Below are 17772 nucleotides of genomic sequence, written 5' to 3'. Positions count from 1 at the left end.
GAGAGCCCTGAAAAAAAAAAAAAAACAGGCAGCAATGCAATGGATACTCATAAATAAAGCCCTAACTCCCTGGGACAGAGCACCTGGGGAAAAAAAGGGGGGTTAATGAGTTCTGCTGCAGCAGACTTAAACATACCTGCCCAGCAGCTCTGAATGAACAATGGAACTCACAGCTCAGCACTTGAGGTCCTATAAAGAACAGACATTCTCCTCAAGCATCTCCCTGACCCCCATGTATCCAAAGAGTCACCTCATAAAGGACTGATCAGACTGACATTTGGCAGGCGTCATTCTGGGACATAGATAACAGAAGAAGAAACTGGTAGCAACCCTTACTGTTCTGCAGCTGCTGCAGGTGACCCCCAGGCAAGCAGGGCCTGGAGTGGACCTCAGCAGTCCTAGGGAAGAGGGGCCAGACTGTTAGAAGGAAAACTAAGAAAGAGAAATAACTTCATCATCAACAATCTGGATATCCTCGCAGAGACCCAATCTGAAAATCAGCAACTACACAGATGACAGGTGGATAAATCCACAAAGATGGGAAGAAACAAGCACAAAAAGGAGAAAAACACCTGAAACCAGAACACCTTACCTCCTACAAAAGATCACAACTCCTCACCAGCAAGGGAATGAAGCTGGATGGAGAATGAGTGTGACGAAATGACAAAATCAGACTTTAGAAGGTGGGTAACGAGAAACTTCCATGAGCTAAAAGAACATGTTCAAACTCAATGCAAAGAAACTAAGAACTTTGAAAAAAGATTTGAGGAAATGATAACAAGAATGGACAACTTAGAGAGGAATATGAGTGAATTGATGGAGCTGAAAAACATAACATGAGAACTTTGCGAAGCATGCACAAGTTTCAACAGCCGAATTGACCAAGCAGAAGAAAGAATATCAGAGGTCAAAGATCAACTCAATGAAATAAAACAAGAAGCCAAGATTAGAGAAAAAAGCGCAAAAAGGAATGAACAAAGTCTCCAAGAAATGTGGGACTATGTGAAGAGACCTAATCTACGTTTTATAGGTGTACCTGAATGTCATGAAAAGAATGAATGCAAGCTTGAAAATATTCCTCAGGATATTATCCAGGAAAACTTCCCCAACCTAGCAAGGCAGGCCAATATTCAAGTCCAGGAAATACAGAGACCACCACAAAGATATTCCACAAGAAGAGCAACCCCAAGGCACATAATCATCAGATTCACCAGTGTTGAAATGAAGGAGAAAATGCTATGGGCAGCCAGAGAGAAAGGTTGGGTTACCCACAAAGGGAAGCCCATCAGACTCACAGCAGATCTCTCAGCAGAAACCCTACAAGCCTGAAGAGAGTGGGGGCCAATATTCAATATCCTTAAAGAAAAGAACTTTCAACCCAGAATTTCATATCCAGCCAAACTAAGCTTCATAAGTGAAGAAAAAATAAAATCCTTTGTGAACAAGCAAGTACTCAGAGATTTTTTCACCACTAGGCCTGCTTTACAAGAGCACCTGAAAAAGGCACTACACATACAAAGGAACAACCAGGAAATGATTCAAGATGGCTGATGGCTAACATCTTGGGATTGCAGCTCTCAGTGAAAGCGCAGAGAACGAGAGGACGCCACACTTTCAGACAAATTTTGGTTGCTCACGGAGCAGAAGATTCCAAGTGGAGAAGCCACACGGGTTGCCAGCGTGACTCTTGTGGCTGGCACAGCAGTTTTGCTGGCACCTCAGCGTGGCAGCTCTGGGTGCAGAGTAAACAAGATTGGTTACCCTTCAGATCAAGGTTCGGAGGAGCTGCACGAATTGCCAGCACGACTATTGTGGCCAGCTCAGCGGCTTTGCCGGCACCTCAGTGTGACAGCTCTTGGTGCAGAGTAAATGGGCTGGTTCCCCTTCTGACTGATGTTTGGAGCTCCAGGAAGGCAGAGTCACCTATTACTAAGTCGAGAAGGAAGCCAGACTAAAGATTCCTGGACAGAAAAGCACCATCAGTCTTAACACCGCTGTTTTGGCCAACGCAGTGGGTTGCTCATATTTCGGCCTTGGGAATTAACAACTTGGACATCCACCCAGAGACCTAATTTGAAAGTTGGTAATTACAAAGATGACAGGTGGATAAATTTACAATGTTGGACAGAAACCAGCATAAAAAGGCTGAGAATACTAAAAATCAGAACGCCTCTCCCTCTAAAGAGGATCACAGTTCCTCATCAACAAGGGAACAAGGTTTGATGGAGAATGAGCACATCCCATTAACAGAATCAGGCTTCAGAAGATGGATAATAAGAAACTTCTGTGAGTTAAAAGAATATGTTGTAGCCCAATGTAAAGAAACTAAGAACTTTGAAAAAAGGTTTGACAAAATCCTAATGAGAATAGACAACTTAGAGAGGAATATAAGTGAATTAATGGAACTGAAGAATACAATATGGGAACTCCAAGAAGTATACACAGGTTTAAACACTCGAATTGTTCAAGCAGAAGAAAGGATATCAGAGGTCGAAGTCCAACTTAATGAAATAAAATGAGAAGATAAGATTAGAGAAAAAAGGATAAAAAGGAATGAGCAAAGTCTCTAAGAAATGTGGGACTATGTGAAAACACCAAATTTACGTTTGATAGGTGTACCTGAATGCGACAGAGAGAATGAATCCAAGCTGGAAAATATTCTTCAGGATATTATTCAGGAAAATTTTCCTAAACTAGCAAAACAGGACAATATTCAACCCCAGGTAATACAGAAAACACCACAAAGATATTCCTCAAGAAGAGCAACCCCAAGGCACATAATCGTTAGAGTCACCAGGGTTGAAACCAAGGAGAAAATACTAAGGGCAGCCAGAGAGAAAGGTCAGGTTACCCACAAAGGGAAGCCTATTAGACTTACAAAAGATCTCTCAACGGGAACTCTACAAGCCAGAAGAGTGGGGGCTAATATTCAACATCCTTAAAGAACAGAACTTTCAGCCCAGAATTTCATATCCAGCCAAACTAAGCTTCACAACTGAAGGAGAAATCAAATCTTTTATGAACAAACAAGTACTCAGAGATTGTATTACCACCAGGCCTGCTTTACAAGAGCTTCTGAAAGAAGCATTACACATAGAAAGAAACAACCAGTATTAGCCTTTCTAAAAATATACCAAAAAGTAAAGAGCATCAACATAAAGAATTTACATCAATGAATGGATAAAACAGCCAGTTAACATCAAATGGCAGTAACCCTAAATTTAAATCGACTAAATCCCCCAATCAAAAGATACAGACAAAACCCAACAGTATGCTACATCCAGACCCATTTCAGATGCAAGGATACACAAAGACTCAAAACAAAGGGATGGAGAAAGATTTACCAACCAAATGGAGAGCAAAAATAAATAAATAAATAAAAAGCAGGAGTTGCAATTCTTGTATCTGATGAAATAGATTTTAAAGCAACAAAGATATAGTGGTAAAAGGATCAATGCAACAACGAGAGCAAACGATTCTAACACCCAGATACATAGAGACTCAGACTCAATGAGACAGAAAATTAATAAAGATACTCAGGACTCAAACTCAGATCCAGAAAAAATAAACTTAATAAATATTTATAGAGCTCTCCACTTTAAATACACAAAATATACATTCTTGTCAATACCACATCACACCTACTCATAGGTTTAAATAAAATATTGATTGGCCATTATTAATACCTATATTTTTTAGAATAAAGCAACATTTCCATTCTCTCTCCCTCTTCTTCTTCCTTTCTTCCTCTCCTTCACTCCTTTTTTTATTCCTTCTCTCAAAAAAAAGGAAAAACCAGTACCAGCCCCTCCAAAAACATACCAAATGCTAAAGAGCATCAACAAAATGAAGACTCTGAATCAACTAATGAGAAAAACAGCCAGATAGAATCAAAATGGCAGGATCAAATTCACACATAACAATATTAACCCTAAATATAAATGGGCTAAATGCACCAATCAAAAGACACAGACTGGCAAATGCGATAAAAAGCCAAAACCCATCGCTGTGCTGTATCCAGTAAACCCATCTCACGTGCAAGGATACACAAAGGCTCAAAATGAAGGGATGGAGGAAGATTTACCAAGTAAATGGAGAGCAAAAAAAGTAGGAGTTGCAATTCTCATCTCTGATAAAATAGACTTTAAAGCAACAAAGATCAAAAGAGACAAAGAAGGTCATTACATAATGGTAAAAGGATCGATACAACAAGAAGAGTTAACAATCCTAAACATATATGAACCCAATACAGGAGCACCCACTTATATAAGGCAAGTTCTTAATGACTTACAAAGAGACTTAGACTCCCACACAATAATAGTGAAAAACTTTAGCACCCCACTGTCAATATTAGACAGATCAACCAGACTGAAAATTAACAAGGATATCCAGGGCTTGAACTCAGACCTGGAACAAGCAAACCTGACAGACATTTACAAAACCCTCCACCCCAAAACCACAGTATATACATTCTTCTCAGCACCACATTACATCTACTCTAAAATTGATCACATAATTGGAAGTAAATCACTCATCAGCAAATGCAAAAGAATGGAAATCATAACAGTCTCTCGGACCATGGTGTAATCAACTTAGATCTCAGATTTCAGAAACCAACCCAGAATCGCACAGCTTCATGGAAACTGAACAACTGGCTCTTGAATGTTGATTGGATAAACAATGAAATAAAGGCAGAAATAAAGAAGTTCTTCAATATCAACGAGAATGAAGATACAACATACCAGAATCTCTGGGACACATTTAAAGCAGTCTCTAGGGGAAAATACATAGCAATAAATGCCCACATGAGAAGAGTGGAGATCCAAAATTGACATCCTATCATTGAAATTAAAAGAGCTAGAGGAGCAAGATAAAAAAACTCAAAAGCTAGCAGAGGACAAGAAGTCACTAAGATCAGAGCAGAACTGAAGGAGATAAAGACACACAAAAAAAATCCTTCAAAAAATCAATAAATCCAGGAACTGGTTTTTTGAAAAGATCAACAAAATAGACAGACCACTAGCCAGACTGATAAAAAAGAAAAGATAGAATAACCAAATAGATGCAATAAAAAACAATAAAGGGGAAATCACCACAGATTCCACAGAAATTCAAACCATCATCAGAGAATATTACAAACAACTGTATGCACATAAACTAGTAGACCTGGAAAAAATGGATAAATTCCTGGACACTTGTGTTCTCCCAAGCATAAACCAGGAGGAAGCTGAAACTATGAATAGACCAATAACAAGGTCTGAAGTCGAGGCAGCAATTAAGAGCCTCCTACTCAAAAAAAGCCCAGGTCCAGATGGGTTCACAGCCGAATTCTACTAGAAACACAAAGGGGAGCTGGTACCATTCCTTCTGAAACTATTCCAAATAATCCAAACAGAGGGAATCCTTCCCAAATCATTTTATGAGACCAACATCATCCTAATATCAAAACCTGGCAGAGGCACAACAAGAAAAGAAAACCTCAGGCCAATATTTATGATGAACATAGACGCAAATTTCTTCAATAAAATACTGGCAAACTGATTGCAACACCACATCAAAAAGCTTATCCACCATGATCAAGTAGGATTCATCCTGGGGATGCAAGGCTGGTTCAACATACGCAAGTCTATAAACGTAATTCACCACATAAACAGAACCAAAAACAAAAACCACATGCTTATCTCAATTGATGCAGAGAAGGTCTTTGACAAAATACAACAGCCCTTTATGCTAAAAACCCTCAATAAACTCGGTATTGATGGAATGTATCTCAAAATAATAAAAGCTATTTAAAACAAACCAACAGCCAATATCCTACTGAATAGGCAAAAATGGAAGCATTCCCTTTGAAATCTGGCACTAGACAAGGATGCCCTCTCTCACCACTCCTATTTCATATAGTACTGGAAGTTCTCGACAGAGCAATCAGGCAAGAAAAGGAAATAAAGGGTATTCAGATAGGAAAGGAGGAACACAAATTGTCTCTATTTGCAGATGACATGAAAGTATATCTAAAGACCCCATTGTCGCAGCCCAAAAACTCCTGAAACTGATAAGCAACTTCAGCAAAGTCTCAGGGTACAAAATCAATGTGCAAAAATCACAAGCATTCCTATACACCAATAACAGACTTAAAGAGAGCCAAATCAAGAATGAACTGCCATTCACAATTGTTACAAAGAGAATAAAATACCTAGGAATACAACTAACAAAGAATGTAAAGGACCTCTTCAAGGAGAACTACAAACCACTGCTCAACGAACTAAGAGAGGACACAAACACATGAGAAATATTCCATGTTCATGGTTATGAAGAATCAATATCGTGAAAATGGCCATACTGCTCAAAGTAATTTACAGATTTAATGCTATCCCCATCAAGCTACCAATGACCTTCTTCCCAGAACTGGAAAACACCACCTTAAACTTCATATGGAACCAAGAGAGTGCCTGCATAGCCAACTCAATTCTAAGTAAAAAGAACACAGTGGGAGGCATCACACTACTGGACTTGAAACTATACTACAAGGCTACAGTAATCAAAACAGCATGGTACTGGTACCAAAACAGAGATCTAGACCAATGGAACAGAACCGAGGCATTGGAGACAACACAACATATCTACAACTATACAATGTTTGATAAACCTGACAAAAACAAGCAATGGGGAAAGGATTCCCTGTTTAATAAATGGTGTTGGGAACACTTGCTAGCCATGTGCAGAAAGCAGAAACTGGACCCCTTCCTGACACCTTACACTAAAAGTAACTCCAGATGGATTAAAGACTTAAACATAAGACCTGGCTGTATAAAAACCCTAGAATAAAATCTAGGCAAAACCATTCAGGACATAGGAGTAGGCAAAGACTTCATGACCAAAACATCAAAAGCATTGGCAACAAAAGCCCAAATAGACAAATGGGACCAAATCAAACTCCATGGCTTCTCCACGGCTAAAGAAACAGTCATTATAGTGAATCAGCAAGCAACAGAATGAGAAAAAATGTTTGCAGTTTACCCATCTGACAAAGGGCTGATGTCCAGAATCTACAAAAAACTAAAACAGATTTACAAGAAAAAAAAAACAAACAAGCCCATTCAAAAATGGGCAAAGGATATCAACAGACACTTTACAAAAGAAGACATACATGAGGCCAACAAACATATGAAAAAATGCTCATCATCACTGGTCATTAGAGAAATGCAAATCAAAACCACATTGAGATACCATCTCACGCCAGTCAGAATGGTGATCATTTAAAAATCTGGAGACAACAGATGCTGGAGAGGATGTGGAGAAATAGGAACACTTTTACACTGTTGGTGGGAGTGTAAATTAGTTCAACCATTGTGGAAGACAGTGTGGTGATTCTTCAAGGCCTTAGAAATAGAAATTCCAATTGACCCAGCAATCCCATTACTGGGTATATATCCAAAGGACTATAAATCGTTCTACTATAAGGACACATGCACACGAATGTTCATTGCAGCACTGTTTACATTAGCAAAAACCTGGAACCAACCTAAATGCCCATCGATGATAGACTGAATTGGGAAAATGTGGCACATATACACCATGGAATATTATGCAGCAATCAGAAATGATGAGTTTGTGTCGTTTGTAGGGACATGGATGAATCTGGAGAACATCATTCTCAGCAAACTGACACAAGAACAGAAAATGAAATACTGCATATTCTCACTCATAGGTGGGGGATGAAAAATGAGAACACATGGACACAGGGAGGGGAGCACTACCCACTGGGGTCTATTGGGGTGAATAGGGGAGGGACGGTGGGTGGGGGAGTTGAGGATGGATAGCATGGGGAGAAATGCCAGATGTGGGTGAAGGGGAGGAAGGCAGTGTATCACACTGCCATATGTGTACCTATGCAACTATCTATCATGTTCTGCACATGTACCCCAAAATCTAAAATGCAATAAAAAAGAAAACAAGTGTAGTAAAAATGAAAACCGAAGTCACTTTATATAAGACAATGATCCTTCAAAGGACATTAAAGACCTGCTTTTCATAAATATTTTTGGGTTTTGGCTTTGTAATAAATATGTAATGAATATCTACAGTACACTGTTTGAGTGCTTATCTTTCTCCATTTGAAAGTCTTTCTCCAGAGTCATGTCTTAGAGGTATTTTAGTGGGTGGGATGTTGGGATTTTACAGCAAGTTCATTAACAAAGCAATCTTATTATTACTGTACACCTGGAGTTCAAATATTTGCTGATAAATATAATCCATAATTTCTTTTCCATCAGTTCCATATTTTTAGAAAGAATCTTTTCCAAGTACAGCAAATAGGTTGCTCTTCTATTTTAACACTAAGAATGCATTCATCATGCTTGGTGATGTTTTCCTGACACTTGGTCTTATTTCCCAGATGGAGATGATTAACTTGATTACATAAATTCTAGAAAAAAGGTAGCAATTCAGAGTTAGGTATATTTGAGTTGTCACTTGCTTTCTTTTATAAGAAAGAGGATATTGCATTATAAAGAACATTTTCAAGAAGGGAATGGTTTTGAGGCATAATGTTACACTCATCGAACTTTGTAGAATTCTCTTTACCAGGTAGCTGTGTACTTTTATCAATGTAAGTTTCTAAGTTTTCAGTCATGTTCCTAGATGTCAATCTAGTTCTAAAAGGAAAAGGTGTGGAGGATGACTTGTCTAAGGCTCCTAAGGCAGATGAGGATTTTAGTCCAATCACAAGCTTGTATACAGTATTGCCCAACACCAACTGAAGCTGCTCTCTAATGGGAATACAACTCTGCTGCTGAAACCTAACCATATCCATCAACTGCTGAGCTCCAGGAGATAACTTTGACCCCATGGACTCCATTACGGTTTGGACCTTGTCAAGGTGTATCCTTGATCCTAGAGCAGGAGAGCTTGTTGAGGAATTTGCCAAAATTGATCTCATGTGTACCACAACTTTATTGACGAACACACACTGCCTTTCACAAAAGGAGAGCAACTTTATTTTACAAGCAAGTGTGGAGGGCTCCAATTGTGGATACTTTTTGTCTAAAATGATCTTCTCATGTTTACTCCATCAGGGCCACACCTCAGGCAAAGGAAGCAGGGGTTTTCATCTTGGTGGTTTAGGCTTCTTTTCAAAATCACCGGATCTTGACCTGGAGCAGGCATTGCCAGCAGCTTTTCTCAGTCGAAGTCACAGGGGCCCAAAGCGGCCTGGGTGAGGAAGAGGCTGTGGGTCAGGGCCCTGCCTGTGTCACCCCAGCACGAGGCCAGCATGGGGCGGCGGTTGAGACTCCCAGTCCTTGGTCCATGTCTCTAGTCTGCTGCCTCTAATAAGCACTGGTCTCTTAAGCACCTACAATAGTGCTTGGCACTGTTAAAATGAATAGTTGAATATTGTGGGAAAAAATGTTCACATTTCTTTCACACAAGCTGTATTTACTTTTTGTTTGGAAAGCCATTTTGTTATGTTTCTTTTATTCTTTTAAGATGAAACAATAATAAAGATATTGTTAAGTGCCGTTAACAATAACCAATAAAAAGCTAATTATACTGGTTAAATAGGAAGAAGAAACACAAAAAATTATTGAGGAAATTTGAAAAAACATGTCACAGAACTCAGCAGCCTAAATATAAATATATAGAAAATATAAGTGAGACAGAGTAAACTATTTAAGAGCTACCATAAATTTCACCATATGACTGGTTTATATAATTCTGTTAGGGTGATCAGCTTTCATGAATAGATGCTACTGTGACTAGCTATGAAGCATTTGCTTAAATTTCAGGTTTTTGGAGATAATTATAGATTTACATACAATTATAAGAAATAATAAAGAGAGATCATGTACGCTCTTTACTCAGCTTCCCTAATGCTAACGTTTTGCACAACTATAGTATAATATCACAACCAGGGTACCAATAGTGGTACAATTTTATTTAGATTTCTCTAGTTTTACTTGTTCTCAGTACTGTGTCTGTGTGTGTTTAGTAATACACAGCTCTATAACATGTGTAGGTTGCTGTATTTGCCACTGTAGTCAAGTAATATGTTTTGGTTCTGTATCCAAAGCTCATGTCAAATTGTAATCCTCACTTGTTGAAGGAGGGGTCTGGTGGGAGGTGACTGGATCATGGGGGAGGATTTTCCCCTTGCTGTTCTTGTAATAGTGAGTCATCATGAGATCAAGTTGTTTTCATGAGATCAGGTGTGTGGCACTTCCCTCTTTGCTCTCTTTCCTTCTCTGCCATGATAAGACACGCTTGCTTCCCCTTTGACTTCACCATGATTGAATACTTCCTGAGGCCTCCCAAGGATGCTTTCCTGTATAGCCTGTGGAACTGTGAGCCAGTTAAACCTGTTTTCTTCATAAATTACCATGTCTCAGGTAGTTCCTTATACATATGATGACACTATTATATATGATGTATTAGTGTGAGAATGGACTAATACATCAAGATACTGAACAATTCTATTACCACCGCAATCCCTTTTGTTGCTTTTTATAGCCAATTGCCAACCTCTCAGGTTCCCCTCCACTTAACACATAGCAATTACTAATCTATTCTTCATTTCTATAATTCTATCATTTCAAAAACATTATGTAAGTAGAATCATATAATCCAACGGGATTGGTTATTTTTTTTTACTTAGCATAATTCACTAGAGATTCATCCAAGATGTCATGTGTCTGATTAGTACATTCTTTTTAATTTCTGATTAGTCCATTGTTTTTATTTCTGAGTTGTATTCCATGGTATGTATGTGCCTCAGTTTGTTTAACTACTCATGAGCTGAAGGACATCTGGGCTGTAAATGCTTTTTGGCTATTTCAAATAAAGTTGCCATGAACATTCGTGTATAGGTTTCTGTGTGAACATAAATTTTTATTTCTTTTATATTCACTTTTAAGCAAAACACACTTAAAGGGAAAAAAGGGGAATATTAGATATTTCTGCCAAAAACATATTGCCAAAATTGTAAAGGTTTATTGAGCTTTGGACGCTGGTGGAGAAACTCTGTGAGACAGACTGTTATCATGTGCCTTCTTTTTTTTTTTTGACTTCAACTTTTATTTTACATATAGGGGATACATGTGAGAGTTTGTTAAATGGGCATATTGCACCCAGATAGTGAGCATAGTAGCCAATAGGTAGTTTTTCAAGCCATGCCCACTGTCCTACATCTTCTCCTAGTAGCCTATAGGGTCTTTTGTTCCTATGTTTATGTCCATGTGTGCTTAATGTTTAGGTCTCACTTACAAGTAAAAAAATGTGGTATTTAGTTTTCTGTTCCTGCATTAATTCACTTGGGATTATGGCTTCTAGCTCCACCCATGTTGCTGCAGAGCACATGATCTTTTTCCTTTTTATGTTTCTGTGTAGTATTCCATGATGTATATATGCCACATTTTCTTTATTCAACCCACCATTGATGGGCACCTATGTTGATCCCACATCTTTGCTATTTGGTTACTACAGACATATAGCATAGTCAAAGTTGAGTAATTTTCTGTCTCAGCTTTGTTCCTTTTGCTTATAATTGCTTTGGCTATTTGGGTTGTTTTTTGGTTTCATATGAATTTTAGAATAGGTTTTTCTAATTCATGAAGAATGTTGTTGGTAGTTTGATAGGAATAACATTGGATCTGTAAATTAACATTGGATTTAAATCCAAAATCTGTAAATAACATTGGATCTGAACAGTATGGTGATTTTAATGATATGGATTTCTTTCAAATCCATAAGCATGGAATGTTTTTTCATTTGTCTGTCTTGTCTATGATTTCCTTCAGCAGTTATGTAAGTCTCCTTGTAGATATCTTTCACCTGCTTGCTTAGCTGTGTTTTTAGGTATTTCATTTTCTTTGTGGCTATTGTAAATGAGATTGTGTTCTTGATTTGATTCTTAGACTGTCATATAACTTCTTATGTGATGCACTAAGACATACATCACTTATGTAGTGTTCCTGCCAAGAACTTATGAGCTGAATCTAATCATGAGAAAGATCAGACAATCCCAAATTGAGGAACATTCTATAAAATAAATGGCCTATAGTCTTCAAAATGTCAAGGAAGTTTAAAGGGGATGAAAGGGACATGAAGACTAAATGCAATGTGTCAACGTGGCTTAGATTCTGAACAAGAAATATGTGTTAAAAAACAAGGACATTATTGAGACAATCGGTAAATTTTTAATAGGATATTTAATTTGATAATAATATTGTATCAATGTAAATTTGCTGACATTGATAATTATACTGTGGTTATATACCCGCATGTCCTTTTTTTTTTTGGTTTTATTTTCTTTTGTTTTTGAGACAGGATCTCACTCTGTCATCTGGGCTGGAGGGCAGTACCATTATCAAGGTTCACTGTAGCCTCAAACTCCTGGGTTCAGGTGATCCTCTTTGTCTCTGACTCTGTAACTGGAACCAATTAGCTGCACACCACCATGTGCAGGTAATATATATATAATTTGTACAGATGAGGTATGGCTATGTTGTCTAAGCTTTTCTCAAACTCCTGGGTTCAAGCAACTTTCCAACCTTGGTCTCCCAAATTGTTGTGATTAAGGCATGAGCCACTACACCTGGCCTACATGTACTTGTTCTTGAAAAATATTCACTGAAATATGTATCTATAATTAATTTTTATATGGTAAAAAAATTATATATACAATGATTGGGAAAGGATTCCCTCTTTTTGGATTGTTTGGAATAACTGTTTACAATAGCAAAGACTTGGAACCAACCCAAATGCCCATCGATGATAGACTGGACAGGGAAAATGTGGCATATATACACCATGGACTACTATGCAGCCATAAAAAATGATGAGTTCATGTCCTTTGTGGGAACATGAATGAATCTGGAAACCATCATTCTCAACAAACTGACACAAGAACAGAAAATCAAACACTGCATGTTCTAACTCATAGATGGGTGTTGAACAATGAGAACACATGGATACAGAGAGGGAGCATCATACATTGGGGTCTGTTGGGGGAGAACTAGGGGAGGGACAGCAGGGTGTGAGGAGTTGAGGAGAAATGCCAGATATAGGTGATGGGAAGGAAGGCATCAAACCACATTGCCATGTATATACCTATGTAACAGTCTTGCATATTCTTCACATGTACCCCAAAACCCAAAATGCAATACTAAAAAAAATTATACATACATATATGGGTATATATATAGGAAGGGAAAGACCGTGATAAGGCAAATGTGGCCAAATTTTAGCAATTTGTGAATCTGGATGAAGTGTCTGTGGAGTTTTTAATAGTGTTAATGCAATTTTTGCTGCACTAGACTGCAAAGCATGTGACAAATCAAATGCATCTTACTCATTTGGGATCCTCCACCCGAGAACAGTGCCTTGGACAGAGTATGGAGCTCAATAAACATTAGGGAAAAGCTGTCAGGCTATGGGGCAACAACCAGTGCTTGCACAAGTGCTTGGTAGTTGAAAAAGATGCTACTTGAAGCACCTTGGAATGGCTTGGAGCTCGTTTTCATGATGTGGCCCCTACCTCCATCTCCAGGACATTTTATATTTGATTTTCACTTAGTAGTCAGAGCTTTCCACAGCATTTAAAAAAAAACTCTTGACTTTTCCTGCTTAAAGTCTCAGAATAGACCCTGGACCATGCTTTTCATCCATGTATGTTAGCATAGATTTGGCCATTTTCTTGTTATACACTTCCTAAAATAACTCTTATTCTTTTATTTTTTCACTAATGTATATTTATTTAGGGAGTATACAAAATATGAGCAAGCATAAAGAAATACATCCAATCCTGTCTTATTGCAATTACCAGTGAGAACATTTGGGTGTCTGTTTTTATGCATAAATGCATGATGCTTAACAAAAATGTGGCCATATTGTTCATGCTGTTTAGTAATCTATTTACTTCCTGTAGTTTAGTTTGTTGTTCACATATTTCCACATAATTACATATTATTTTATAATTCTATTTTTGATGACTTTGTAATATTCCATTATTAAAATGCACAATGGAATTGTTTATTTATCCAGTCACTCATTATTGGACATTTAGGATGCCACCAATCTTGACCTATTATAAATAATATGACAATTAACATTATGTAGCTGGATACTGTCACTCACCTGTGATTTTCCTTAGACCAGATTTCCAGAAGATTTATAAGATTAATATTATAAATATTTCCATAGAGATGCAAAATTACCCCTCAGAAATGTTTGAAAATTATTCTGTTCTCTCTCTAGCAATGAATGAGAATGGAAATTTTTCCTCATCTTGCCAATCTTGGCTGCTAATTTTTGAATCTATGGATACTGATCATTTTGTCTTCAAAGTAATTGTGGATTTTTGTCTATCTGTTTTGGATTAGTGGTTTTTAACTCTGTCTGTATGTGTGTATCCTGGTGAACTTCTAAATAATACTGTTTGAGTCTTAGCTCCAACCAATTGAATCAGTTGCTCCTCTGCAATTCCAATATTCATCCATGTTTGACAACTATTGTTTGGGGCTTGGATCATAGGTGATACAGGAAAAAACTGCTGAAATATTGATTTGGTTCAAAAAAAATCTTAGTAAATCATGATATAACATCAGAAAACATTTCCCCAGTAAACAAACTGGTTGACAAATATTATTTAGTGAGCTCTACAGATAACCAGGGCTTACTACATTTCCAGTGACATTAGTTCAAAGTCAAAACAATGTCTGTCAGTCAGTCAGACAGCTGGCTAAATTTGGGCTTAGCAATCTGGCTGTGAAGCCCTGAGTTCACACTTAGGATCAAGAGCTTAATAAGCATTATCTGAGTTACCAAGAATAAAGGCATGGCTTTTCATAAAAAAGAACAAAATCATCTCCTTTGCAGCAACATGGATGGAGCTGCAGGCCATAATGATAAGTGAATTAACTCAGGAACAGAAAAGCAAATACCAGATGTTCTCACTTATAAGTGGGAGCTAAACATTGAGCACAAATGGACAAAGCATGGGAACAACAGACACTGCAGACTACTAGTGGGGGTAGGGAGGGAGGGATGCATGGGTCAAAAATGATCTATCGAATATTATGCTCACTACGTTGGTCTAATACACCTATGTAATAAACCTGCACATTTACCACTGTATCTAAAAGAAAAATTGAAATAAAAAAATAAATGAGTGACTAGATTAAGTAGTCACCTAAATAAAACAGGTCTATATGTTTATCTGAAAGAAAAAGGCATGGCTTCTTGGAAAACTATGTATATACATATTGTGTGTATGTTAATTAAATATTCTATTGTGAGACAATTGTTGGTTCACATGCAGTTGTAAGATATAATACAGAGAGATCTTGAATATGCTTTACCCATTATCCCCCCTGCTAAGGTCTTGCAAAACTATGATACAGGGAGAGAGAGATCCAAGATGGCTGACTAGCAGCAGCTCAGGATTTTAGCTCCCAGTGAAAGCGCAGAGAGTGAGTGGATATCACACTTCTGAACGAAGTTTTGTTGCACACGGACCAGGAGATTCCCAGCGGGGGAGCCCCACGGGTCACCAGTGTGACTCTTTTGGCCAGTGCGGCTGTTTTGCCGGCACACCAGTGCGGTGGTTCTCAGTGTGGAGTATACGGGACTGGGGGCCCTTTTAGTTGGCATTTGGAGCTCCAGGAAGGCAGAGTTGCCCATTTGGCTGATTGAAGAGGGGACTGAAATGGGGAGCTGGACAGAGAGATTCCCGGGCAGAAAAGGGCCACAAATCTCAATGCCGCTGTTTCAGCTGGTGCAGTGGGTTGCTGCAGGGGAAATTCCCCCACAAAAAAACAGCAATTGGAAGCATTGAGGATTGAGAGTTTCCCAGCAAGCACAGCTGAACCCAGGAAGATCCAGCTCTGTGGGGGAGGCATGTCTGCCAAAGGAAAACTAAGAAACAGAAAAAACATCATCACCAACAAGCTGGATGTCCACTCAGAGACCCAATTTGAAAGTCAGCAATTACAAAAATGACAGGTGGAAAAAATACACAAAAATGGGAAGAAACCAGTGCAAAAATGCTGAAAACACCCAAAATCAGAATGTCTCTCTTCCTACAGGGGATCGCAGCTCCTCATCAGAAACAGAACAAAGCCTGATGGAGAATGAGTGTGATGAATTGATAGAATCAGGCTTCAGAAAATGGATAATAAGAAACTTCTGTGAGCTAAAAGAACATGTTCTAACGCAATGCAAAGAAACTAAGAACCCTGAAAAAAGGTTTGATGAAATGCTAATAAGAATAGACAATTTAGAGAGGAATATAAGTGAATCAATGGAGCTGAAAAACACAATATGAGAACTTCACAAAGTATGCACATTTTAACAGTTGAAATGATCGAGCAGAAGAAATGATATCAGAGATTGAAGACCAACTTAATGAAATAAAATAAGAAGACAAGGTTAGAGAAAAAAGGGTAAAAAGGAATGAGCAAAGTCTCCAAGAAATATAGACTATGTGAAAAGACCCAATCTACGTTTGATAGGTGTACCTGAATGTGATGAAGACAATGAATCCAAGCTGGAAAATATTCTTCAGGATATTATCCAGGAAAACTTTCCCAACCTAGCAAGGCAGGACAATACTCAACTCCAGGTAATACACAGAACACCACAAAGATATTCCTCAAGTAGAGCAACTTCAAGGCACATAATCATTAGATTCACCAGGGTTGAAATAAAGGAGAAAATACTAAGGGCAGACAGAGAGAAAGGTCAGGTCACTCACAAAGGGAAGCCTATCAGACCGACAGCAGATCTCTCAGCAGAAATGCTACAGGCCAGAAGAGAGTGGGGGCCAATATTCAACATCCTTAAAGAAAAGAACTTTCAACCCAGAATTTCATATCCAGCCAAACTAAGCTTCATAAGCGAAGGAAAAATAATTTTTTTTGCAAACAAGCAAGTACTCAGAGATTTCATCACCACATGGCCTGCTTTATAAGAGCTTCTGAAAGAAGCATTACATATAGAAAGGAACAACCAGTATGAGCTATTCCAAAAACATACGAAAAGGTTAAGAGCATCACCATAATGATGAATCTACATCAACTAATGGGAAAAACAGCCAGCTAACATTAAATGACAGTATCAAACTCACATATATCAATATCAATCCTAAATTTAAATGGACTAAATGTCCCAAATCAAAAGACAAAGACTGGCAAATTGGATAAAAAGCCAAAACCCATTGGTATGTTGTATCCAGACCCATCTCACATGCAAGGATACACAAAGACTCAAAACAAAGGGATGGAAGAAGATTTACCAACCAAATGGAGAGAAAAAAAAAAAAAAAAAGTAGGAGTTGCAATTCTCATCTCTGATAAAAATAGACTTTAAAGCAACAAAGACCAAAAGAGATAAAGAAGGATATTACAATTACATAATGGTAAAAGGATCAATTCAACAAGAGGAGCTAATGAACCTAAATATATATGTACCCAATACAGGAACACTCAGATACATAAGAGAAGTTCTTAATGACTTACAAAGAGACTTAAACTCCCACACAATAACAGTGGGAGACTTTAACACTACATTGTAAATCTTAGACAGATCAATGAGACAGAAAATTAAAAAAGATATCCAGGACTTGAACTCAGACCTGGAACAAGTAAACTTAATAAACATTTACAGAACTCTCCACCCCAAATCCACAAAACATACATTTTTCTCAGTATCACATCACACCTATTCTAAAAGTGACCACATAATTGGAAGTAAATCACTCCCCAGCAATTGCATAGCATT

General features: G+C 38.0%; 1 pseudogene; it reads right to left on the bottom strand.

Moving 5' to 3' along the window:
- Positions 1–8100: 8100 nt before the first annotated feature.
- Positions 8101–17772, bottom strand: part of LOC100414930 (ATPase PAAT pseudogene) — a 142989-nt pseudogene continuing 133317 nt past the window's right edge.

Source organism: Callithrix jacchus, chromosome 1, assembly GCF_049354715.1.
Source record: "Callithrix jacchus isolate 240 chromosome 1, calJac240_pri, whole genome shotgun sequence".
In the NCBI taxonomy this organism is placed as follows: Eukaryota; Metazoa; Chordata; class Mammalia; order Primates; family Cebidae; genus Callithrix; species Callithrix jacchus.
This window is presented reverse-complemented; position numbering and strand designations above follow the sequence as displayed.